Source organism: Chionomys nivalis, chromosome 17 (genome assembly GCF_950005125.1).
Source record: "Chionomys nivalis chromosome 17, mChiNiv1.1, whole genome shotgun sequence".
NCBI lineage: Eukaryota > Metazoa > Chordata > Mammalia > Rodentia > Cricetidae > Chionomys > Chionomys nivalis.
In genome coordinates this window covers 4,166,104-4,189,459 of record NC_080102.1, presented here as the reverse complement: position 1 = coordinate 4,189,459, position 23,356 = coordinate 4,166,104, and the positions used below count along the sequence as shown (strand labels likewise).

The 23,356-nt window shown below is 48.2% G+C and overlaps 1 protein-coding gene across 3 annotated transcripts in view; it reads left to right on the top strand.

Moving 5' to 3' along the window:
* The first annotated feature begins 10,163 nt into the window (after window positions 1-10,163).
* The window catches only part of Ncald (neurocalcin delta), a 323,531-nt gene continuing 310,338 nt past the window's right edge, over window positions 10,164-23,356 (top strand). Inside the window, exon 1 of one of the 3 annotated variants that reach the window (XM_057792372.1) lies at window positions 10,164-10,188. The gene's annotated coding sequence lies outside the window, so the exon portion shown is untranslated. Of the gene's footprint in view, window positions 10,189-10,754; window positions 10,796-10,892; window positions 11,235-23,356 lie in introns of those variants that run through there. The other 2 variants (XM_057792370.1, XM_057792371.1) reach the window with 2 other exon arrangements.

The window sequence follows — 23,356 nt, the reverse complement described above, 5'->3', positions numbered from 1 at the left end:
TTGAACTTGGTAACTGACCATGCCATGCTACCATGAACGTATGGACAGGCATGCTCTTGTAACCTTAGACTTCCAGCGAGAGACCTCCAGTGTGAGACCGAGGGTAATAGTTTCATCATTAACTCAGGGGAAGTTAAGCTCTGGCTACCCTGAATTTGCAATCAATCAGCCTCCTACACCTGCTTAAATCTCCAACAACCACACTTCCTGGTGCTTCCACTTAAAAAAAATGTTTTTTATATGAAACAGGCTTCATCATCATCATCATCATCATCATCGAGAGAGAGACAGAGACAGAGAGATACATATATAGAGAGAGACAGAGAGAGAGAGAAGGAGATTAAACAGTTTATAAAATCACAGAGTCCACCTGTAAGAAATGATGGTTTTGCAACTCCAGGCTATGTTAGCGACTTCTCAAATCCAGACACGGGCTATCTAGGTATTTTGTTACATAGAGTTACTTTGTGAAGTTAACCACCATCACCGGTCAATAGATACAATGATCAGCAGAAGGAAGGAGGTGATGTCTCAGGATATCATGGTATCTAACACAGAAGTGGGACTCTGCTAGGCTTTGAGGTTTGCTTGCAAAGTTTTTACTCAGAAGTGAAAGCCAAAGTCTTTAATTTGCTAGAATTTTTTAAAATAATATATCCCCATTCAACTTCATCCTTTTAGGATTTCATATAACAGAGTTTAGCCTCCAATACCACACAAGGACCGGTTAACTGCAAAGTTTTGAAACTCTGTGGACCTGAAGCTCTTAACGCCGGGAGAGATAAAATGAAATGTCCCTTGATCAGAACATGACAGGGAAAGGATTGTGCAGTGTGCCTTTTAAGTGGAAATAAAAGATGTGATCTGTCAAGAAATTTGTATTGAAACCACGGGGGAAGAAAGAGAAACATGGATTCATCTTCCAAGAATGTAAAGAAATGAGTGGCAAGGCCAACCCAGCCAGTGGCAGAACACAGTGTGAGAACGTCAGTGTGATTTGGGGTTTGGTAATTGCTTTTTGTGAATGCGGTTCAGAATATTTTACAGCTATTCCATTTATTTCGATTGATTCTTAAAGTTTAGCATACAGTAGTCCCAGAACCCCAAAGAAATTTCTTCTACCTTGAAACTGAAATAAATTTGCCCCATTGCCATCTCATTAAGCGAGGCTATAGTATGGCCTTGCTGTGTTTGGACAAAATTATAAACATGTTCTACAAATGCATTGATGTGCGGCTCACGGAAACTGTAGTAAAGGGAGACTGGTTCAAAAGCGCCCTTAAAAGAATAATCTTTATTTTGAAAGCCTGTATGTATGTGGTACACGTATCACATCTCTTAGGGAAGAGCTCATTTACAAAGTAAAATAAATGCTTTTTTTTTAAACATAAAAGTTGAATACTAAAGAAAAAACCCATATTTTTAAATTATCAGATAGAGCCAGAAATAAAATAAAATAAAGCACAGAAGACAAAAGCAGAGTTATTGTGACTGGCTGAAGTGGGAAACAGGGGGAGGGGCTGGGAAAATCCAGACAGCATCCCTGCTCCTCCAGTCTGCTCTAAGCCGTGCTGAGCCACAAGAAGACTGAAGAAAACTCCCTTTCTACTTTTTTTTATTAATTAATTTATTTAATTATTAAAGATTTCTGCCTCTTCCCCGCCACCACCTCCCATTCCCTCCCCCTCCCCCAATCAAGTCTTCCTTCCTCCTCAGCCCAAAGAGCAAGCAGGTTTCTCTGCCCTGTGGGAGGTCCAAGGACCACCCACCTCCATCCAGGTCTATTAAGGTGAGCATCCAAACTACCTGGGCTCCCACAAAGCCATTACGTGCAATAGGATTAAGAACCCATTGCCATTGTTCTTCAGTTCTCAGTAGTCCTCATTGTCTGTTATGTTCAGCGAGACCGGTTTTGTCCCATGCTTTTTCAGACCCCGGCCAGCTGGCCTTGGTGAGTTCTTGATAGAACATCCCCATTGCCTCAGTTTCAAATCACCGTATGAAGGAGAGAAATGAAGGCGAGAGACTGAGGCAGTCCCCTGCTTCCATCTGCCTAAACTTGGATGCCCTTTCTCTCTTTGAGCCTTTTCCCCCTAAGTCCTATATACCCTTCGGGATACAGCTACAATCCCATTTTGTCTCTAAAGGTTTTTTCAGTGGGATGTGATATCACTGTCCTATAAGGTCCAATCACCATGTATCATGTTTATGTATGTCAATAAATTTGATATTTACTCATTTATTATATTTCAAGATAGACTTCTAACTCTCATCTAGCCAACAATGACCTTGACTTCTCATCCACCTTCCTCTGCCTGGGGAGGCTGAGATCACAAGCATACTCCACCACCCTCAGTTTTCTGTAGGGTCTGGGGTTAAACCTAGGTATGTGCATACGCAGACACATTAGACCTTTAACAATGGACCACACCCCCAGCCCTAGCTCTTGTTGGCTATACCATGTGATCAGAGAGTCTGTAGGGATGTGGTAGGGAATGAGACCATCAGGTAAGCGCTCTGTCCTTTGGAGAGCATCTCTAGTGGCAGGTGGCAGTGAGGCAGAGGAGAGAAAAGAAGACAAACAACACAAGACATCATGGGCTTTCTCTTGTAAATTCAAACAGTGACAACTTAGAAAAATCACCAAGTGTTCTAACTGCTGAGCCATTTCTCCAACCCCCTGATTATCAATCTTAATAATGATCCACCTGTAGCCGTGAGTTCTCCTTCTGGTTCTGGGGATGATGGGTGGAATATCTATGGGGCTGTTAATATGCCGAGGGCTTTATTATGAACGCGAACCCAGTATCTCCAAGCGGAGACATTGCTGAGTCACCAATCTTTTCAAAACCTGGTTTGGCGGTGGGGTAATAGCTGCACCTTTCCTGGGAGGTTGGGTGAAGATGAAGCATGTTGATGTGTGTTGTGTGCGTGGAGTGTCCAGGACACAGCACTCGGTTTTTCCTGACCATAAGACAAAAACAAACCACATGGGACCAGGGGTCGTCAGTCAAGGCATTTTCCAAGCATGCATGGGACCTTGGTTTTGATCTCCACTCTTGGGCGATGTCTGCAGTGGAAGTGTTCTCAGACACCTGGTTGGTTCCTGTCACATCTTCCAGCTTGTGGGACATCTATTGTTTCCTTCTGTGGTATCTTTTTAGATTAAACAAGTACTTGAAAGACCCCCGGAGTGGGGAGACTTTCACTCAAGTCTCGGGATAACACCCCCCTCCCCCAGGAACTCACGAGAGACTGTTCTTGCTACAATCACACGAGGTTTAGTGACAGGAACCTGTGGCTGGGCTGAAACTCATTTCCCACACAGGGGTAGAGGAGTTCAACCCGAATAGCTGGGGAAGAAACCACAACCCAGAGGGGGTAGGGAGGGTGTCATTGGAGAATTCCAAAAATACCAGTGATAATCACAAGGGGTAACTCCCCATTTCTCAAGATTATTCTCAAGATTATAATCTAACTTTATGGTCAGCCAGTTCCTGGAACAGAGTCACTTAACGGCTAACCTAGATTTTTGGCTCTATTCTTCCTGCTAGAGGGGTCTGGATTTATCCGGGTCTTTCATACTCATTACCAAGTTAATCATTGATTGTTATGGGAATGATTAGTTAAGAAAAATAATTTATTAGTTTTTGTATTTTATTAGGAAGGAAATTTAGGAAAGCAACCAGCTGTTGGAAGTGACTAGTCTGGATAAGAAAAGGCAGCCATGTAGGTTTAGAATGTGGTCGATTCATGTCCCAGTCATGGTTTCTATCGCTGTGACAAAAAAGCAAGCTGGGGAGAAAAGGGCTTATTAGTTCACACTTCCACGGTACTGGAGGAAGTCAGGACAGACACTCAAGAAGGGCAGGATCCTGGGGACAGGAGCTGATGCGGAGGTCATGGAGGGGTGCTGCTTACTGGCTTGCTCTCCCTGTCTTGCTCAGCCTGCTTTCTTATAGAACCAGGACCACACTCTCAGGGATGGCACCACCCACAAAGGGCTGGACCCTTGCCCATTAGTTTTAATTAAGGAAATGTCCTACAGCTGGGTCTCATGGAGCCACTTCCTCCACGGAAGTTCCCTCCTTTCAGATGACCGCAGCTTGTGTCAAACTGACTTAAAACTCGCCAGCATAGTTCAGTCCCTGGTATCATAGAAAAGAAAAAACAGTGGTGGGGTCCCTGCCTGTCCTGTGGCAATGAAGAGTGGACCAGGAGTCCCATACGGCCCTGGAGGACACTGTTTCTCAACGAAATTCTTCCCACCCCTCCACTTACCTCGGCGGAGTCATCTCCGTGGCATTTCTCAGCGTGTCCATTGAGAGTGGGCTTCAGCTGTAATGGAACAAAGACATATTATTAAATATATGCATACAGGACAAAGGAAAAACTCCATCATCGGAGTGAAGGGTGTAAACACATGATCGTTTCTGATAGAAGGAGGAAGAGACATTTCATAGAAATGCAGTCCTTTTTCTAGTGGCTATAAGAAGGGGAAGTGTGGATTTGAGAGACAGTGAGAAAGTGCTAATTGGGCTAACAGGAGCAAATTATCTCAAGGGAGAGACAAATCCTGAGGCTGCATAACCAGGGGACACTCCCTGGGGGGCAGAAGCCAGATGGGCTGTTGGGTGGTCCTGAGGGATGGCAGGCTGACCTACATCTCAGAGGAGCTGGCTGAAGTTCTAGGCTGGTCAGTCTTCTGCAGGGGTCCAGGCATCAGGTTTGGAGAGTAGAAGTGTGTCCTGTGCCCCCTGGCCGTGTGTGCATTGCCCTGGAACACAGGCTTAAGGAGTCTTCCCTTTAGGACTTAAGGTTGGTGAGGGTGGGTCTCAGTTTTGATTTCTGCATATAGAAGATCCCAACCTATGCGGCAGTTAAGCTCCTTTCTCCATGCTGTATTCCTGAACCACAACACTACTCCGTGTCCTACACACTGTTGTGGTCAACAGTTGTCAATTTGCAACAATTTTTCTTTTTAAAAAAAAGAATGAGTGAATCATAAGCTGAAGGGCTTGAGATTGTCTTCCGTGAGCAGTCGGCCCTTTGAAGTCTTTCATCTTTCTAGCTGATCAATTTCAAAGCTTGAAGATGAGGAAGAGAAGTGTTTGTCTCCCAGCAAAGTCGTAGCCTGCGAGAGCAAGAGTGCTGTGTGTGAGAAGGCAAGAGTCTTTAAGAGCGGTGCACAGCTTGCAATGTTTTAGTGCTTGTAGTCAATCTGTCTGGCACGGAAGGAAAGCAAACACGTGTAAACACGTGTGCAGAACACAGCAGGTTGACTCACAGGGCTTGAGATTGGAAACAGTGAAGGAGAAAAGGCTTCTAGCCTGGAGGTCTCCAACACGCACTGGAGCCTGGGATCGCCTGTGGGAGCGTGGGGTGTGCTTATGAACCCTGACACTAAACATGTACACGACAGGCTTTGCTCCTCCCAAGGGAGACCACCCAAAGTGCTCACCAACCTGGCCAGGGCAGCTCTGACATCTGGGTGTTACACTTTGTAACCAGGCACCTCTTTTGCTTTACCTCACTCCAGTTCCACCTTTCCAAGTGACCTTTCTCTCTCTCTCTCTCTCTCTCTCTCTGTGTGTGTGTGTGTGTGTGTCTGGAAGTCTGATACCAACAACTCCAGTACAAACTGAAATCACTCTGGCTAGGGTGGCATCTTCAGGAGCCAGGGACATCAATTGAGATCATTGTATCGTTTTCTCTGGGCCTCTACATCTGTGGTGTGTGCAGAATGGCTAATGTGGTGTAAAGGTACCCTTTCTTCTGTCGGACTGAGAGTCCTTTTGCTCAGGGCAGTGAGGGCTGCAAAGAGTCCAGGGGTGTCGTTAGGGAGCCACATGGCACCTTTCCCAACATCTTTGCTTATTTACAGGACTGTGAACATCAGGAGTCCTTACCACAGCACATAAAGAATTTACCAGAGATGCTAATAGTGGGGCTAGTGTTTTCAACAGTGCCTAATACCTGCCCGGTGTCTGAAGGAGGGATGCCCCCCTTGTCTGTTTCACACTGTTGGTGAGAATATAAGTTGGTTTACTCCTGATGAAAAACATTAGGAAAGTTCCCTTGCAAACTTAAAGCAGAATGACCATCTGACCCAGCCTAAGCCTTCTGAAGTTATGAAGCAGTGTGTCGCAGAGATGCCCGGACTCCAGTGTGGGCTGCAGCCCTAGTCAGAGCAGTTCTTAAGGAAGAGTTGAGAACATTCTGGAGCCAATATACGCACCCATCAGACGACTGCAGAAAGAAAAGTTGCTATGCATGTATATGAGAGAGGATTTTTCAGCCTTTAAAGAAAGGAAATGCCATTTATGACAGCAGAGATGATGTCAGAGGGCAGTATGCTCAGCGACGTGAGCCAGGTGCACGCAGACAGAAACCACATGTTCTCACTTGCATGTGCGAGCTAAACAATCAGGCTCATGGGAACAGCGAGGAGGACAGTGGCCACAGAGGCGGAGGGGTGGGTGCAGGGAGATGAGGGCCAAATGGTATAGGCTGAGTTAGGCAGGGAAAGGAAGACTAATTTTTTTCCTGTTGCGCTAGACAGCACAGCATGGCCTTATGCTACAAGAGGTATTAGACATTAAAAGGTAATAAGAGAATGAATATCAAATGTTTTCACTGTAAAAATGGTGTTTGAGGTGATGTCTCTGTTAATGAACTGGATTTAATTATCTTACATTGTGTTCATAAATCATGAAATCACTGTGCACCTCATAAATAAATGCATGTACTGACACTGTGGAGATACTTAGTTCCAGGAGTGCTGATGGGGTAGTAGCCCGCACCAGCTTGCCTCCTCCACCTTCTTAGGTGTTTGGAGTGTCAGAACGATTGCCTTGTTTTTCTGAAGCCCAGTGAAATTGTCAACTTGAGGGGATTCAGAATCACCATGGAAACAAAACCCTGAGCAAGTCTGTAAGGGCAATACTAGAATGATCTAACTGAGAAGGGAGACCCGTGGGAGAACAGCCTGACTCCAGGGCCTGCAGTCCCAGACAGAATAAAAGGAAGATGAGCAGGGCACCAGCATCAGCTCTTTCTGCCTCTTGACTGTCGATACAATGTGACTAGCCACCTGACGTTCCTGCCTCCATGCCTTCCCTGCCATGACAAGCTGTTCCTTAAACTGTGAGCCAAACAAGCCTTCCTTTCTGTGAACTGATTTTGTTAGGCATTTCATTGCAGCAAGGAGAAAAGTATCAGAAATCAGCACCTGTCTTGGGTCTTCCAACCTCCCCAGTGAGGTTCACACAATCTGCTGAGTTGAGCCCTTGGCAGACCGGAAGGATGAGCAGGGAGGTAACATAACCCCCACCCCATTCCTGCTCTGCTGTTCTCAGTCCAGGTTCCCCGCCCCTTTCTCTCTCCTCTGTAGTGCTAATGCCTAATCTTGTGCACAGGCTCTGCTCTTTAGCGATTCCCAGGACATCCTTTAAGCTCTGGCCACATTAGCTTTGTGTTTTCGAATGGGTTGTGGTTCCGCTCTCCCTCCATCTGAGACTGCATCCAGGAGGCAGAGGTAAGTGGATTCTCTGAGTTTGAGGCCTGCCTGGTCTACATAGTGAGTTCCAGCCCAAACTGAGCTACGTAGTGAGAACCCATGTTAAAAAAAATAATAAAACAAAAGGAAGAAAAGAAAGAAAAGAGGAGGCAGAAATGGAATATTGATACATTGCAGTGATGAAGAACCTTGAGAATGTTATGCTAAATTAAAGAATCCAGGCACAATTTCATCTATATGAAATGCCCATAACAGACAAATCTATTTCTATATAAGGAATGAATTAGTGACTACCAGGGGCTAAGGATTGGAAGCAAGAAGCAAATATGAGCTAACAGGTATGAGAACTCTTTGGAAGGGGGTGGTGGTGGATGAGTTTAACTCTAAACTTGATTGTGGCTTTGGTTATATAATTGTGTGCATCTATGAAAAAAATGCTTAAATGAGGATTACTGTGGCATAGGAATAACTCTGTGTCCTCAGAGCTGTGCCCCTTGACTCTTGGTAGAAGCCTGGAAGCTCAGAGGTTATTGAGCCCTGTAAACCCCACGTCTTCTGCATGTCTCCAAGCGTTACCATAGACCCAGTCAGTGACCCCATCCATGTTTTACGCCCGTTGCCTCCTCTGCCTCAAACTTCCTGCACTGTGGGGCGGAAGGGGCCACAGGGGCTGTGACACTGGTGGCACTGACCTGACAAGTGACTGCTGAATTCTGTCGCTGGCCTGGAATCACTGGGCGAAGGACCAGCTCTTCACCTAGACCTCAGAACAGCTGCAACCAAAAACTTACATAGTTCATTCAACACGTTGAGGCTGGGTTGATTTTGAATAGAGGAAGCAAACCTCAGATAAGAAGGGACTTCTTCACTGCATTCCAATAAAGCTTTTTAAAAAGTCAAAACCATTAAATAATTACAAAATGGATAAAAATCTCTCTCTCAGATGAATCCCTGTCACCTCCCATCTGCCTGTGCTGTCAGGGTTTATTGGGACCACAGAGGCCACAGAAGATGAGCTGATGACCAGGGGACATTCTGTGGCCTCCAAACCCTTCTTTTTGCTTACATAGCTTGAAAATACCTTGAAATAAATTATTACTTTAAAATTAGAAAAAAAAAAGCACATTAAAATGAACTTCTGACTTCTCTGGAAAAACTCAAACCTAAACTAAAATAAGATTTAAAAAAAAAAGATGGTCACACCAGACATGCATTTCTCACATGGAAAAATGAGGCCGCCCTCTTCAAAAACCATGGTGCCTTGCTTCGTTTGTTTCTGTTGCCATAGCAGAATTACAGAGACTGAGTAATTTGTAAAGAAAAAGGTTTATCTTGGCTCTTGGTTCTGGAGGCTGGAAAGTCAAGACACAACTGTCTTAGTGAGGGCCACATGCGGCTTCAGCATATGGTAGGAAAACCAGAAGGGCGAGAGGTGCCCTGGGAAATAAGCGAACTAAGGCTAACCAGAAAGCCAGGGCTCCCCGACCCATCCTAACCCCTCCCAGTGGGTCCCACCTCCCGAATTGCCACACTGCCTAGCAATTGCAGTTGGAACAAACTTTTGGGGAACATCCTCAAATCATAGCAGTCCCCATCCCCCACCCCGCCCTCACATATTCATCACCTGTTTTTATCTCTAGGGACATTTGAGTTTGCAATAGTGGCGGAGACCTTTCCTGGCCTCAAAACTGTGTTTTAGAGTGGTCTCAGGCCCTGCTTTCTGATTGGCTGATCCTATGGTGATTTCCAATCCTATCTGTACAGCTGTCTTGTAAACATATCCATGTTGGGTCACAGCCCTGAGTCACAGAATCTCTTGGGGTGGGGGTGAGGTCCAGGACTAGTTTTTAAAAATTAAAATTAAACAAACAAGCAAACAAACAATCCAACTCCAGGTGACTCTGGCACTTGTCTAAAGTGTTGGGTTTAATCGCTGAATCCACTCGAGGCAAAGATTTGAATTTCTATTTGCTTTTCAATTTAACTGGACCCAAGGAACAACGGTTTTGGTTAGATGAACTCTTTAGTTGATGTTCATTAGCATATGTGACTGCATGGACCTAAAATGTCCCCTCCCCTGCATGTGTGCGTGTGGTGTGTAAGTGTATGGGCAGAGGCTAGGGGTCAACCTCAGGTGTCATTCCTCAGGCACTGTCCACCCGCCTGTCTCTCACGGGCCTGGGACACGCTCCTTAGGCTGGGTTCCTTGGCCATTGAGCCCCAGGAATCTGCCTGTCTTCAGCTCCCAGCTCTAGGTGCACAAACCCACACCCCCTCCCCCGGCACTGAATCTGGTGGGGGAACTGAGGTCCTCAGGCTGGCCTGGCAAGTCCTTTCCTGGCTGAGATATCGCCACAGCTGGTAACGTCATTTCTCTCATCATAATATGGCTGCAGTCTTGCTAACACGCATGGCCAGGTCACTGTGCTTTCACTGCTCCGTTATTTTTAGCTGAGTTATTTTTGTTTGTTTGTTGTTTTAATTGAAGAAGAGTCACCTGGGTGGCCAAACAGGAGAAGTTACAGTGGCTCCCCCCCCCCCCCCCCCCCCGTCATGAGTAGCCAGCGCAACAGGAAGGCACCCGACAAATACAGGGTGAACGAATTGTCAAGACATTTGCTGCTCACTGTCTTCAGATGGAGAGGCTGGTGACAACCTGCAGTGTGAGGGTGTGTAAGGGGCCCCTTCGCTGTCCATCTGTCCTGAGGTTTTGCTAAGCCATCGCTTGACAGAAATGTCGGAGTAGAGAACAGTCAGCGAGAAGGAGAAGCCTTCCCACCTCATGGACATATGGGTGCCAGAGAGGCTTGTTTTTGTGTGTGTGTGGCGGTTGGAAAAGGTTCTTGAGGATTCCTTGAACAGATTGAGAGATGATAGGGACGCCATGCCTACCAGTGCAAGCTTGGGAGATATTCTAGGTTGAATCTGACATTCCCAGCCCTCGAACAGATAATAGATAACCTTTGGAGAGTGCTTGGCTGGAAGCCTGGGTGGTGGGCTGGGGTCCGAGGCAACCCGGGCTGAGGCAGGAGACTGCACCAGGGCAAGGCGGGGCTGCCGCTGCACCTGTGCCTCCCAGCTCCGACTGGTCGTCCTCACCCGGGCTGCCGAGCCCTATCCCACGGAGAGGCCACGGCCGCATTGGGGGAGCGGTCGGCGAGAGTGGCTGGGGAGGGGGGCGCGGCTGCGGCCGTGCTGTCCAGGGGGAGGCGGGAGGAGGGAAAGGCGCCGCCGCCTCGCCCGCCGGCGACACAGACGCTGGGAGCGGCAGAGGCGGTGAGTCGCAGCGCCTTCCCTCCGCTGGCCCGGAGCGGGAGCCGCAGCTGGGCGGGTTAGCTGGGAAGCGGGAACCTGGAGCGGCGACTGGGGAAGAGACGCTCTCGGGTGTAGCGGGAGCAGGGGATGCAGGTGACCGCGGAGCACCCAGCACCGGGTCCTTGCTGCTCCTCCCCAGGTGCCACCCACCTTATCAGTGTCAACCCTCACGCCGGCGCCTGGCAGGGACCAGCAAGCTTTAAGCCCTTAGTCCCCCGCCCTCCTCCAGGCTGGTGGCTGGGGAGGAGAAATCAACTTTGCAGGGGACCCGGCGTTAGCGAGCCTGGCGGTCTGGACAAGTCCCGAGCATCCCCACCCGGGACCAGGGGCGTCGGTATCGGCCCGCTGCGGGCCTGCAGAGTCGGCAGTGAAAAACCGCCGCTGGAAGCCTTATCCCGAGGTGGGTGGGTGGTTGGGAAGGGGTCTGAGGACGGCGCCAGGTGCCGCTGGAACCTGAGGCAGCGATCCTCTGCGTTTTGGAGCCAAAGATTCTCATGTGTGGCCCTCGCGGGGCTGGGGAAGTGTGTGCTGGGAGAGACGCGTTCGAGAGTTTTCAGTGCATACCGATTTATTTTTAGCTTTGGAGAAGCAGGATGTGCAAAGTGGGTTGTATCAGCCCGGGAGGGGCAGGAGGTCTCCTTGTCCGCAGGAAACAGTACACAAGTTTCTCGTTGCAGATGCTTGCTCTAACTTTCATGCTGGGGGTGGGGGGTGGTGCGGAGGAGGGGTACGGGGAGGGAGAAGACTCCGTTTGGCTCTTCCTGAGGGTGGGTTTGTCTGAGGCCACAGGCCAGGATGGCTAGGGGGATGCTGTGTCCCTAAACGTCAGTGGCCCACGGAAGATGCAGGTTCCATTCTGCCGGCTACTAGTGTGTCACACAGAAGCTGGGCTGCCAAGGTTCAGCTCTTTGAGAAGGAAACCACACAAGCCTCTGTTCAAAGTTTTCCTGGTGCTGACTAATTGAAAAGAACACACGTAGGACACTGTGTTACCAGGAGCAGGGGTGCTGGTGCACGCTGTAAGGGGCATGGGGGTTGGTGTGGCAGGCCTAATAGGCAAAGTTCCTGAGGGTTTTTATTCCAACTGGGAGAGGCTTGGGTTTCATGGCCAAGGCAATGATGCCAGGGACTGCAAAGGAAGGCGGGTAGGATGGAGTGCTGGAGAAAAGATGAGAGGGGTTCGCACAGATGAGGGGGTGGGGTTGGGGTAGAGAAGCTGAAACTCAGTATCCAGACACCCAAGGCAACACCGCTGTGGACGTTCCCAGCTGTCTCTGCAACCAGACCTGATAGATTTTGAGTTCTGTCTCAGACCAGGCAGTGCCTACCCACCCGCCTCCCTTGGCCTCTTCTGTGGTTCCTGATGCAAGAAGGACGTTGTCGATAGATACCGGAGCTACCTCAGGGGTGCTGTGCCGATGAGATGTAGCCCTCAGGCCAGGTGGTTAGGTAGGCAATGAGTGAATGTGACCCTTGCTTATTTTTGTGGCTGTTGATTGATTTCCTTCTTGCCTGAATTGCTGCAGTTGGCTTTCCAGCTGCCTCGTTGCTCCCAATCAGAAGCTCCTTGCTCCAGTTCATTCTCCATCCTGTGGACAGTCATTCTGAAAACAAAAATCTAAGCCGGTTTGTCTCAGATTTTTTTCTGAGACTCCTCCGTAGGAGTCTCAGAAGCTTTCCAGATAAAACCCCTGACTCCAAGAACGCACACAACCATGCTCCATCTCACCAGCCTTTGTCCCACAGCCTCTGCACCTCCAGGCGCCCTCCTTCCTGCCAACTCTTGTATCTCTTGTATCTTGTATCCCAGATGCTACCACAGGGCCACATCAGGACCTGGGCACACCTCTCCCAGGTGGCTGGCCTTGGTCCACGCAGACACCTCTTCTCACTCTTCACAGTGATCCCTGTGTCAGTTTTCCTGCCTGCCAGGACTGGGAAGGGGTGGGGTGGGGACTCTGAGTTTAGAGAGATGTTTGTTGAATGAATATGTTAATATCAGTCAAGCAAAATTCAGTCTCTTTCACTCAAGCCAGAATTAAATATGGAGAATAATAAAGAGGAGAACTAAACACATCTTTGTACTTAATAATTCATTATCATAAAAGCATCAGAGAGTGCCGGAGATTCAAGAGAGGGAATGCCACTTTAGTTTTCCATGTGTCCTTTCGCTCTCTCTTCCCCTCTCTCCCTGTCTCCCTCCCTCCCTGCCTCCCTCCCTCCTTTTCTCCCTCCTCCTCTTCTCTCTCTCTCTCTTTCTTTCTCTTTCTCTTTCTCTCAGACATGATCTTAAGTAGCCTTAATTTGTTCTGTAGCTAAGGCTAAGCTGTGGACTCACACTTCCCCTGCTTCCATACACCACATTCTGGACTCACAGACATGAGCTACCATGCCAGTTCAGAGGCGCCATTGTGAGAGTCAATTATGAGATTCCAGCTGTGAGAGGCAGATGAGGCACCCCAAACTCCTCTCTGCTTAGCTCTCCCATAAGCCTGGCCATGGGGTGGAAGCCTGTCTCGCAAGCTCGAGAAGAGTAGGGCCATGACCAGCCTAACCCTCTAGTCTAGTGGTTCTCCACCTTCCCAGTGCTGCAACCCTTTAATACAGTTCCTCGTATTGCGGTGACCCCCCCACCATAAAATTTTTCGCTGCTACTCATAATTTTGCCACTGTTATGAATTGTAATCTGCTATGTGACCCCCCCCCTCCATGGGGTCATGACCCACATATCGAGAACCACTGCCGTAGCCCCTCCTGAGAGTATAGTTTTTTTCCCGTGTGGGTCTCAGTGACTCCGATGAAAATAGGAAACCTCCTGTCCTTAAGTCTCGGTATCACTTTTCAGGCAATCTGATTGGCCGTTTCAGGGTCAGTGTTCCCAACACTCCACTGTTGTCCACAGGATCCTGCAGCGAGCTAATATGGCGCCTTGTTCTCTGCAGCCCTCCAGGCTGGCTTCAAGGCTTAGCAAGGAGCTTTAACCAAAAGCTACGTTTTCCCATATTTAAAGGGATGTGAATATAACCAAGCACAAAGAAGAATGTGTGGTAGAGACTTCCTTCTTCGTGGAAAAACTTGGCCAGCTGCGAAACTGGAGCCAGACAAGTGGGTTTCATTTTGCTTGTCATCTCTGATTGATTGGTAGTGACAGCCTAGAAAGATGGGGCCAGGCTCAGCAGGAGAGGGGGCTGTGGTCAGTTAGTGATTTCTGTCAGGGAATGGGATTAGGAGGTGGTGACAGCATTTGTCCTCATTCTTCCCATCCTGGAGGATGTCATGGGAAGACAGTGGAGGCAGAAGTCAGGGACAAAGCGCGGGATCCCTGCATGAAGGCAGGAACTTTCCTTGCAGTGGTGAGCAGACACCACAGATAACACATTTTCTGGGAACCGCGTGTGCTTTCATCTTTGCAGAGCTTCCCCTACCCTTGAAGCATTAAAACTTTCTCTTTAGATTTATTTATTTAATCTTAAATAATTAAATGTTTTCCCGCATGTATGTCTGTCTACTGCATGTGCGCTGGGGCCTGAAGAGGTGTGAAGAAGGCATTGGATTCCCTGGGACTGGAGTTAATGATGGGCCTGAGTTGATTCTGTGTGATAGTGGGACTAAACCTGGGTCTTCTGCGAGAGCATCAGGTGTTCTTAACCCTTGAGCCATCTTTCCAGCTTCAGAAAACCTTATAATTTTGTTTTGTGAGGAATTCCCAAACCCCGACTATTTTTCTGTTTTATTTTATTTGTATGGATGCTTTGCTGACGTGTGTGTATGTGTGTGCCAGAGCCCCTGGATCTGGAGTTGTGACTCCAGCTTTGGTAGCAGGACCTAGTATCTGACCTGTTTTGATTTGTTCTCTTGGAGCATTTTAGGCTCCTTGTCACTGTTGGAGAGCTGGAGGAGCCCTTACACAGTAGGGGCTTATGCCCAGGGAGGAGGGAGCCCCTCCCTCAGCACTGCTCACAGTGGCTTGCTCAGGTGTATTATCACATCTTAGATCCTGTTTAACTACTGAGCCAGAGGCTAAGGGGCAAGGCTACTTCTCTTATAGAAAGCCGAGGTCACCAGGAGACAGGGCCCTGAATCTTGGACTGCACACAGATGCCGTCTAGACGCTTCACAGACACAGACACAGTCTAGACTCTTCACAGACACCGTCTAGACTCTTCACAGACACCCACTGTCTAGACTCTTCACAGACGCCGTCTAGACTCTTCACAGACACCCACTGTCTAGACTCTTCACAGACACCCACTGTCTAGACTCTTCACAGACGCCATCTAGACTCTTCACAGACACCCACTGTCTAGACTCTTCACAGACGCTGTCTAGACTCTTCACAGACACAGACACAGTCTAGACTCTCCGCAGACGCCATCTAGACTCTTCGCAGAGTTCCCCTCTCCAGATAAGGATGGCAGGCTTAGCATTCAGCAAGTTGCCCAACGTCACGTGGCTGCTAAACAGTGGAGTGTGGGGTTGAAAATCACAATTTATACACTTGGAAACATACACTTATTACTTGTGAACAAAATGTTTAAAGGGAGTTTACTCTGGATCCAACCTCTCTGTTTCTGAAAAGATGGCTCATCCACTTCAGTAAATAGAAAGCATCTCCTGGCTGGAGAAAGTGAGGGAAAGAAGACAGAGCCCCCCTCCCACTTCCCGGCTGGGCTTTTACTCATTCACTCAAAGGATGATTCAGAGCAGTTTCGGGCATGCTCAACACTGTGCTGGGTTCTCAGGATGCAGGCCGAACCGGCTCTAGTTCCTGTGTTTGTCACTTTGTGGTGTCACCAAATACCTAACACGGGTAACTTTAAAAGAGGAAACACGTATTTTGCTTCATTTCTGAAGGTTCTGCTTAACCCTGGGCACAACACTGTGGGAGTGTGTGGCAGAGACTGTTCACCTCGGCACAGGCAGGAAGCAGAGAGGAGGAAGAGAAGGGGCTAGGGACAAGACGCCTCCATGGGCCCACCCAGTGATTCACTTTCTCTAGCTCAGTCCCACCCCAGAAAATTCACAGACTCTCCAAACAGCCTTTCCAGCTGCGGACCTGCACCTTAACATGTGAGTCTGTGGGAGACCTTTGCCATTCGAACCATGCCGTCTTCCTCCTTTTAGTTAATATAGGGAACAGATCAACATGAGCTTGGAGTACGGGGCGGGGGCGTGTACGAGCTGAGCTCATTTGATGAGGACAGGAGCTTGATTTCCAGGAGTCCACTATGGCAATAATAGTCCCTGCCCATGGGCTGTTCAGAGGACGGAGAGGATGAGGTGGTGGGTTTACCACGAAGGGCAAGGCAGGATGTCTCACCTGTCGGCAGCATGCTGCTTCTCTTTAAGGTCAGAGGACAGGTGACTATCATTTTATTCTTATAAACTAAAGAGACAAATCTGGGGCTTGCTGTTCTCTTTAGTGAAATGCTTTAGTTTTAACAGATCTCTCAGAGAAGTTCTTTCCATGGTCAGCATTCTCGAGTGTGTTTACAGATGTACTGAAATTAAAAATCTCTATCTCACTCCTGCACTTTAAGGAACATAACCGTGAGGTTATCATGCATGATTCCAATGTGTGTGTGTATGATTTATGTGTGCACGTGTGTGGTGTGTGTGTGTGTGAAAATGTGTGTCTGTGTGTGTGTGTGTGCTTGTGGAGGCCAGAGGTTACTATTAGGCATCTCTCTTTACCACTCTGCACCTTACAAGGCTCTCACTGAACCTGGAGCTCATTGATTGGCTAGACTGGCTGGGCAGTGAGACCCAGGGAACCCCCTGTCTGTCCCCAGTGTTGGGGTAGCGGGTGTGACTGCTCTGATGTGGGTGCTGGGTTCCCCTTCCTTGTCCTGTCAATACTCACGGAGCCACTTCCCAGCCCGAACACAAGCTCTTTGATAGACATCTGTCCCATGACTTGGAACCATGGCGTGTGGGGGTGGGGGTTCTATGACTCTGAGTCCCCACTGCCTCGCTCTATGGAAGGTGTAGTGACGATTTCCACACTGCACCAAAAACAGGCAGCGAGGACCAAATGTGTTCTTGGCTCTGAAGTTTCTCAAAAGGCACAGGGAGACATTTACGGAATGCACCCCCAGCCTATGAGCCATTCTTCTCTGTTCTGCTTTTTCCATAATTATGAATATAAAACATTGCCATAAAGACATCTGCACAGGGAAGAAAATTAGTAAGAAGAAAAAGCCACCCATATCCGTGGATTAAAGACAATCAGGAGTATTTCTCTATGCTGTTTATAGGGAAGCATTTCTTAGTCGCACAGTCATGCTCATCTAAAGTTAGTTTTTCATGAGATTATGTGTGCCAAGAATTTTTTATTTCATTCCATAATCTTCGTAGACAATGCTTCCCTGAGAGTATAATACTCCATGGAGTGGAGATTCCTGCCTTGTGATTTCATTTTTGATCATTTAGTTAAACTTTCCAGAAGTGTCCTGCCCATCATGGTTATGTGCAATAACCTTTCTCGGTGTGAGATTGTACTCTGGATATATTTCTAGGTTGAAGGCCTGAACATTAAAGAGAATCTTAATGCGGCTTTGCTGTTTGCTTTCTATGGGGGTTAGAACAATCCATGCTGGGTGCTGTATTGACCGCTTGTCTGAATACCATAAGTAGACTGTTTGCAGACACCACCTTCTCTGTGTATTTCTTTGATTATGAATGAAACCGAACATATTTCTATTGTTGTGCACCCATGGCATTTCTTCTTTCCCTTTTTAGCTACAGGTTCTTTGCCTTAGAAGTCTTTCAAATCAGTGAAAATGACGTCTTTTCAAAAGAAAGAAGTGGTGTGCACTTGTGGGATTCGCTGCAACCCTGAGCATGAGTGTGCACATCTAGGCCAGCTAGGCTCTCACCTCTGCTCTCCTGGGCCTTGAGAGAGGCAATGTTAGAGTCAGGTGTGAATTCTCTTCTCTTCTCCACAGACTCAACATAGATAGAAAATACTAAATAAAATACATAAACAAGTAAAATATTTTTAAAAACCAGAATTGCACCTGCACTAAACATATTCAGGCTTTTTTCCTGTCATTATTCCTTAAACAACCCAGTTTGACTGCATAGCACTAAGATCATAAGTATTACAACTATAATCTTCAGATGATTGGAATGATAAGGGGGGTAGTGCACGTGTCATGTGCCAATACCATACTGTTCTACATGGCACTGGAGGACCGGTAGGTGAGGAGTGGTGACATTGTTAGCATCAGTTGTTAACGTGAGGAGAGAGGACGCCAGCTTAGCCTGTGGGCATGTGGGCATGTGGGCATGTGTGTTTTCTTAATGGCTAATTGATGCAGGAGGACCCGGCCCACTGGAAGTAATGCTATCCATACAGAAGAAGGCCGAGAAAGCCACAGGGAGTGAGCCAGGAAGGCGCACCGCTCTGCGGTCTCTGCATCAGTTCCTGCGTCTCCTTTTAGTGACAGACTGTTAGCCGTAAGCTGAAGCAAACCTTCCCCTCCCAGGTTGCTCTTAGTCACGGCATGTGCGCACACCTGCGCGCGCGTGTGAGTGCACGCACGCGCACACACACACACACATACACACACACACGTGCTCAGAAACAGAAAGTAACTAACTACAGAATAAAGTTCTTCAAAGATGCCAAAGGTCTGGCTCTCACGACAGAGGTATTGTTAAGATATTAGTCTGTAACTCGCCTTGTGTCTTCACGTCACTCACAGACTGTGGGAGTGCACTCTTCATCAACACGTCATGTCTCTGGTGCATTTGCTGCAAAGCCTTCTAGGGTGCCATTTGCCAGTTTGGCATTATGGAGTGGGCAACTGTTTCCCTGCAGGTTCCTCCCACAGCACAGCCTGCTCGGCCCCATCAGAGTTGGATCAACATGCAGCTCTCTTGCCTGCTGATAGTAAAATATTCTTGACTGCAAAAAATCATTATTTAATTCAACTGTCATTTGTTTTGGTGAAGAGAGAGGAGGAAACGAGGATCAAGACTGCCTGTTTTTCTTCTTTAACGTATTTGCAATTATCTCATCACGTTTATTGAATGTTGCTTTTAAAAAGAAATTCAAAATAACCTTTCTGTAAAGCGGATGATGTGTCTTGAGCATCTTCTCAAACCAGCACTTCTGGGGAAGGGCAGTTCGGTGCTGACTGGAGAGTCTATGGTCACACTGAGAACAGCGTGTTCAAGCCTTTGCCTTGAAATTTGAGTTCCACGGTGCTGGGGGTGTGTGTGACCCAAGGAGTTCCAGTGTCCTTGGGTGACTTCTCAGTCAGTATCACCATCTGGCTGGGTGGAGGGCACACAAATAGCCCAACCTTCAGCTGAGGAGGCTCAGCAGACCTTGGTGACCCACTCAGGGTCACTCCTGTGCTCCTACCCATGATTATTATTTTGCCTTCTGTGACTTAATGCATTCCATGTTGTTCGCGTTACCCCAGGCTGTGCTCTTGTGATTTAGAACATTAGCATTGCTCACATTACCCCAGGCTGTACTCTTGTGACTTAGAGCATCCTGTATTGCTCACATTACCCCAGGCTGTGCTCTTGTGACTTAGAGCATCCTGTATTGCTCACATTACCCCAGGCTGTGCTCTTGTGACTTAGACATTCCGTGTTGCTCACCTTATCCCAGGCTGTGCTCTTGTGATTCCCTTTTCTCAGCCACACATTTATTTTTGGAATTTCAGTTCTAGTGGAATCCTTTGATTGCCACGTGGAAAATGCCTGGAGTTTCTTTGGAAATCAGACTCTTGGTCACCGCGTTTTTTATTGTTGCTCATCTTTATTAGCACACTGCCATTGGGCCTGCACAGTCCAAGGCACCAAACCAGAAACTGTGGGTGTTTTTATTTATCTCACTAAAGGTGGGAGATCCTTCCCATCCTGCATGGCATGTGAGGGCACCGAGTGCTGAGTGCTCTTCATAGATGAACTGTGAGGTGTTTAGGACACCCAAGGACCCTGATGATGCATAATTCATAAACTGAGGTGGCCTTGGGGATCAACCTTAGATGTCTGCATCTTTGCGTCTAACCGCACTTCCCAGCCTCAACGTGGTTGTCTCTGGATATGTAGGTTGGTCATTTGATCAACTAGCGTCTAAAAATAAACCTAGAAGCGTTGAGAGAGCCCTCCCCTTGGCTTGCATGACGTGTGTTCTAAGCTATACTGTATAGCTATTTACTTTTGCATTATGCATAGTGCTTAACAACCACCAGTGGAAATGAAAGCTAAGAGTGCAGGCTGACGTGGGGTTGCTGGCCAGCCAAGTCCCGGCGAGTTTCCCTGCCATCCATGTTCTGTACTCCTTGGCTCTCTAGTTCCTGTTTTCTGCCTTCTGGACTGGTGGCCATGTGGGGACCAGAAAGAGGGACAAGGAGGCCAGTCCTGCCCTATACTTGTGGCTGGAGATTTCTCCTTTTGGGTCAGCATGGGTGGATGCAAGGATGGACTAACCTCGCCACAACTGATGTCTGGGTACCAGTGATGGCTGTGTCGGGTCTATGATATCTGAACTTGTCTGATGGACTGTGGATGGACTATTAGGGCATCTACGGGAGCTGGGTGATGAACTCTTGGAGAACTCTCAAGTTAGAAAGCCCCTTGTGGGGCGCCAAAAGTTAGTGCTTCAATGCATTGTGGGTAAGAATTCATTACATCCAGATTGGGAAACACAGAACATGCTCAGCTTGTATGTCAAGTGATTGGTTTTGAATTGAAAGTTTAATTTCTTCCTGCATAAATTGTCCCTGTGCCCAACAGCTGTGCCCAGGGTGCCAGCCCTTCCAGTCTCAGCTTCTCTGTGGTTCTAAGAATGTTTTTTTTTTTTTGATTTTGTAGACTAACAATTGTACTAAATTGTTCACATTCTGATTTCACCAGTGGACAAAGGAGGGATGACCTTGAAAATATAGTTAATTCCCCAATTATTCTCTTTAAGTAAATAATACAGAACTAGATATATCGATTGGAGAATTGTGAGAGGACTTTAGTGTTTTCCTGAAAAATATCAGACCTCTGGTGTAGCAGCTTACAGCTGTAACCCCAGTGCTAGCAGGAGAGAGGAGGACCAGGCTACAGGAGACCCCGACTCAACAAATGGCAAACAAAAAACCAAGCAAACCTGGGGTTCTCCTTTAAGGAAGTCACCTCTCGCTGTTCTCGCTGGAACCCAGGGCTCTCACCACTGACTCACACCCCAAGCAAATAGGTTTGAAAATAAGGAAATCCTTTATAAATTATCTTTACCACCCTCCTTCAGTAAAATCAGTTATTTTTACTTTTCTAAAGACAAAGTTTAGCTGAGCAGCCTCGAATGACAAATCAGTGGTTATCTGGCAGGGGACAGAGCCCTTGCAGGTTAGTGTAGTTTCCACAGTGACACAGACCAGTCAAAGGGCAAAGTCACCCAGTCTGTAGGTGAACTATTTTTCTGACCTCAGAAGAGATGGCCCCTTGAAACAGGAAGCAATCACAGGACAGCGGTGGGGCAATGAGAGAAGGATCCTGGATCCCCCCCTGGTGATAGAGAAGGCTTTGGATCCCACTGGTGATAGAGAAGGCTTTGGATCCCACTGGTGATAGAGAAGGCCCCTGAATCCCACTGGTGATAGAGAAGGCTTTGGATCCCACTGGCGATAGAGAAGGCCCCTGGATCCCACTGGTGATAGAGAAGGCCCCTGGATCCCACTGGTGATAGAGAAGGCTTTGGATCCCACTGGTGATAGAGAAGGCCCCTGGATCCCACTGGTGATAGAGAAGGCCCCTGGATCCCACTGGCGATAGAGAAGGCCCCTGGATCCCCCTGGTGAATGAGAAGGCCCCCGGATCCCACTGGTGATAGAGAAGGCCCCTGGATCCCACTGGTGATAGAGAAGGCCCCTGGATCCCACTGGTGATTGAGAAGGCTCTGGATCCCACTGGTGATAGAGAAGGCCCCTGAATCCCACTGGTGATAGAGAAGGCCCCTGGATCCCACTGGTGATAGAGAAGGCCCCTGGATCCCACTGGTGATAGAGAAGGCCCATGGATCCCACTGGTGATAGAGAAGGCCCCTGGATCCCACTGGTGATAGAGAAGGCCCCTGGATCCCACTGGTGATAGAGAAGGCCCCTGAATCCCACTGGTGATAGAGAAGGCCCCTGGATCCCACTGGTGATAGAGAAGGCCCCTGGATCCCACTGGTGATAGAGAAGGCCCATGGATCCCACTGGCAATAGAGAAGGTTCTGGATCTCACTGGCGATAGAGAAGGCCCCTGGATCCCACTGGTGATAGAGAAGACTCTGGATCCCCCTGGTGATAGAGAAGGCTCTGGATCCCACTGAGCTGCTTTCCTCAAATGGGAAGACCAGAAGGAACCCCTGCTTTCAGAGAGTCTGTGCTCTTCTGAAGTGTGATGCCTGGGGTCCCTCCCCCAAGAGCAGGTGATACAGCTGTCTGGAACCTTAGATGCTTGCAGCAGCTGCAGAGGAAGTCTTTGGAGCTGGTTCACGAACCTTGATGGATGCAGGTACCGAGGCTATGGTGGAGCAAGGGGGTCTGGGTGGGTTATAAAGTGAAGCTGGGAAGAGGGAGCATCCACCACCTGAACCCACCCAACTCACTCTCAGGCTACCCACGGCCAAGACTTCCTCCCCGAGAAGAGTCACACTGTACACACTCACATGTAGACAGTTTTATCTACAGTGGGGCTAGAGAACAGACCCAGTCAGCAAAGTGCTCGTCAAGCATGGATTTGGATCCTTAGCCTCCACCTAAAGAGCTCAGATCCTGTGGTCCTGGCGCTGATAGAGAGAGGAGGGGACAGGAGGGCCTGGGCTCCAGGTGGGTGAGAGATCTTGCCTCAAGGAAGGTGTGGTGTCAAGCACCCCCCCCCCCCCCCCCGTCTGCACTCTGTGCGCTGGCACCCAGTTACCGAGCTTTGGGCAAGGGGCTGGAGGTTAAAATACACAGACACACACAGACAGACAGCGACACGGGTCATCCTTGAATTTCCCAAGAATGCCCCCTTTATTGTGTTCAGGGGCAGATTATATAGAGATAGCCACGCCCCAACCAAACCCACCAGAAACCACTCTCCTGCCATCAGGAACTCCTGAAGGTCTCGTGCTCAGAGCAGCTGTAGGCACTCAGATCAGGGGATTACAAGAAATTCACTGCTCCCAACAGTGTGGGGCTGGAGGGTGACTCTGGCTGCTTTTTCAAAGGTCCTGGGTTTGATTGTCAGCACCCGCATGGCAGTTCACAATCATCCTAACTCCAGGGGATCTGCCATTCTCTCTGGCCTCTGATACACATAGAGCACACAGATACACATGCAGGCAAAATACCTATATATATAAAATCATATTTTTTTTTTAAAAAACTGGGGTGGTGGAAGCAGTAGAAAGACATATGACAATGACTTCTACTCTCCACATTCATGAACACACACACACACACATATATACCCAGATAAATACACACATGCACACACACACCCATACACACATATACACTTCCACATAGACACTCAGAAAGATAT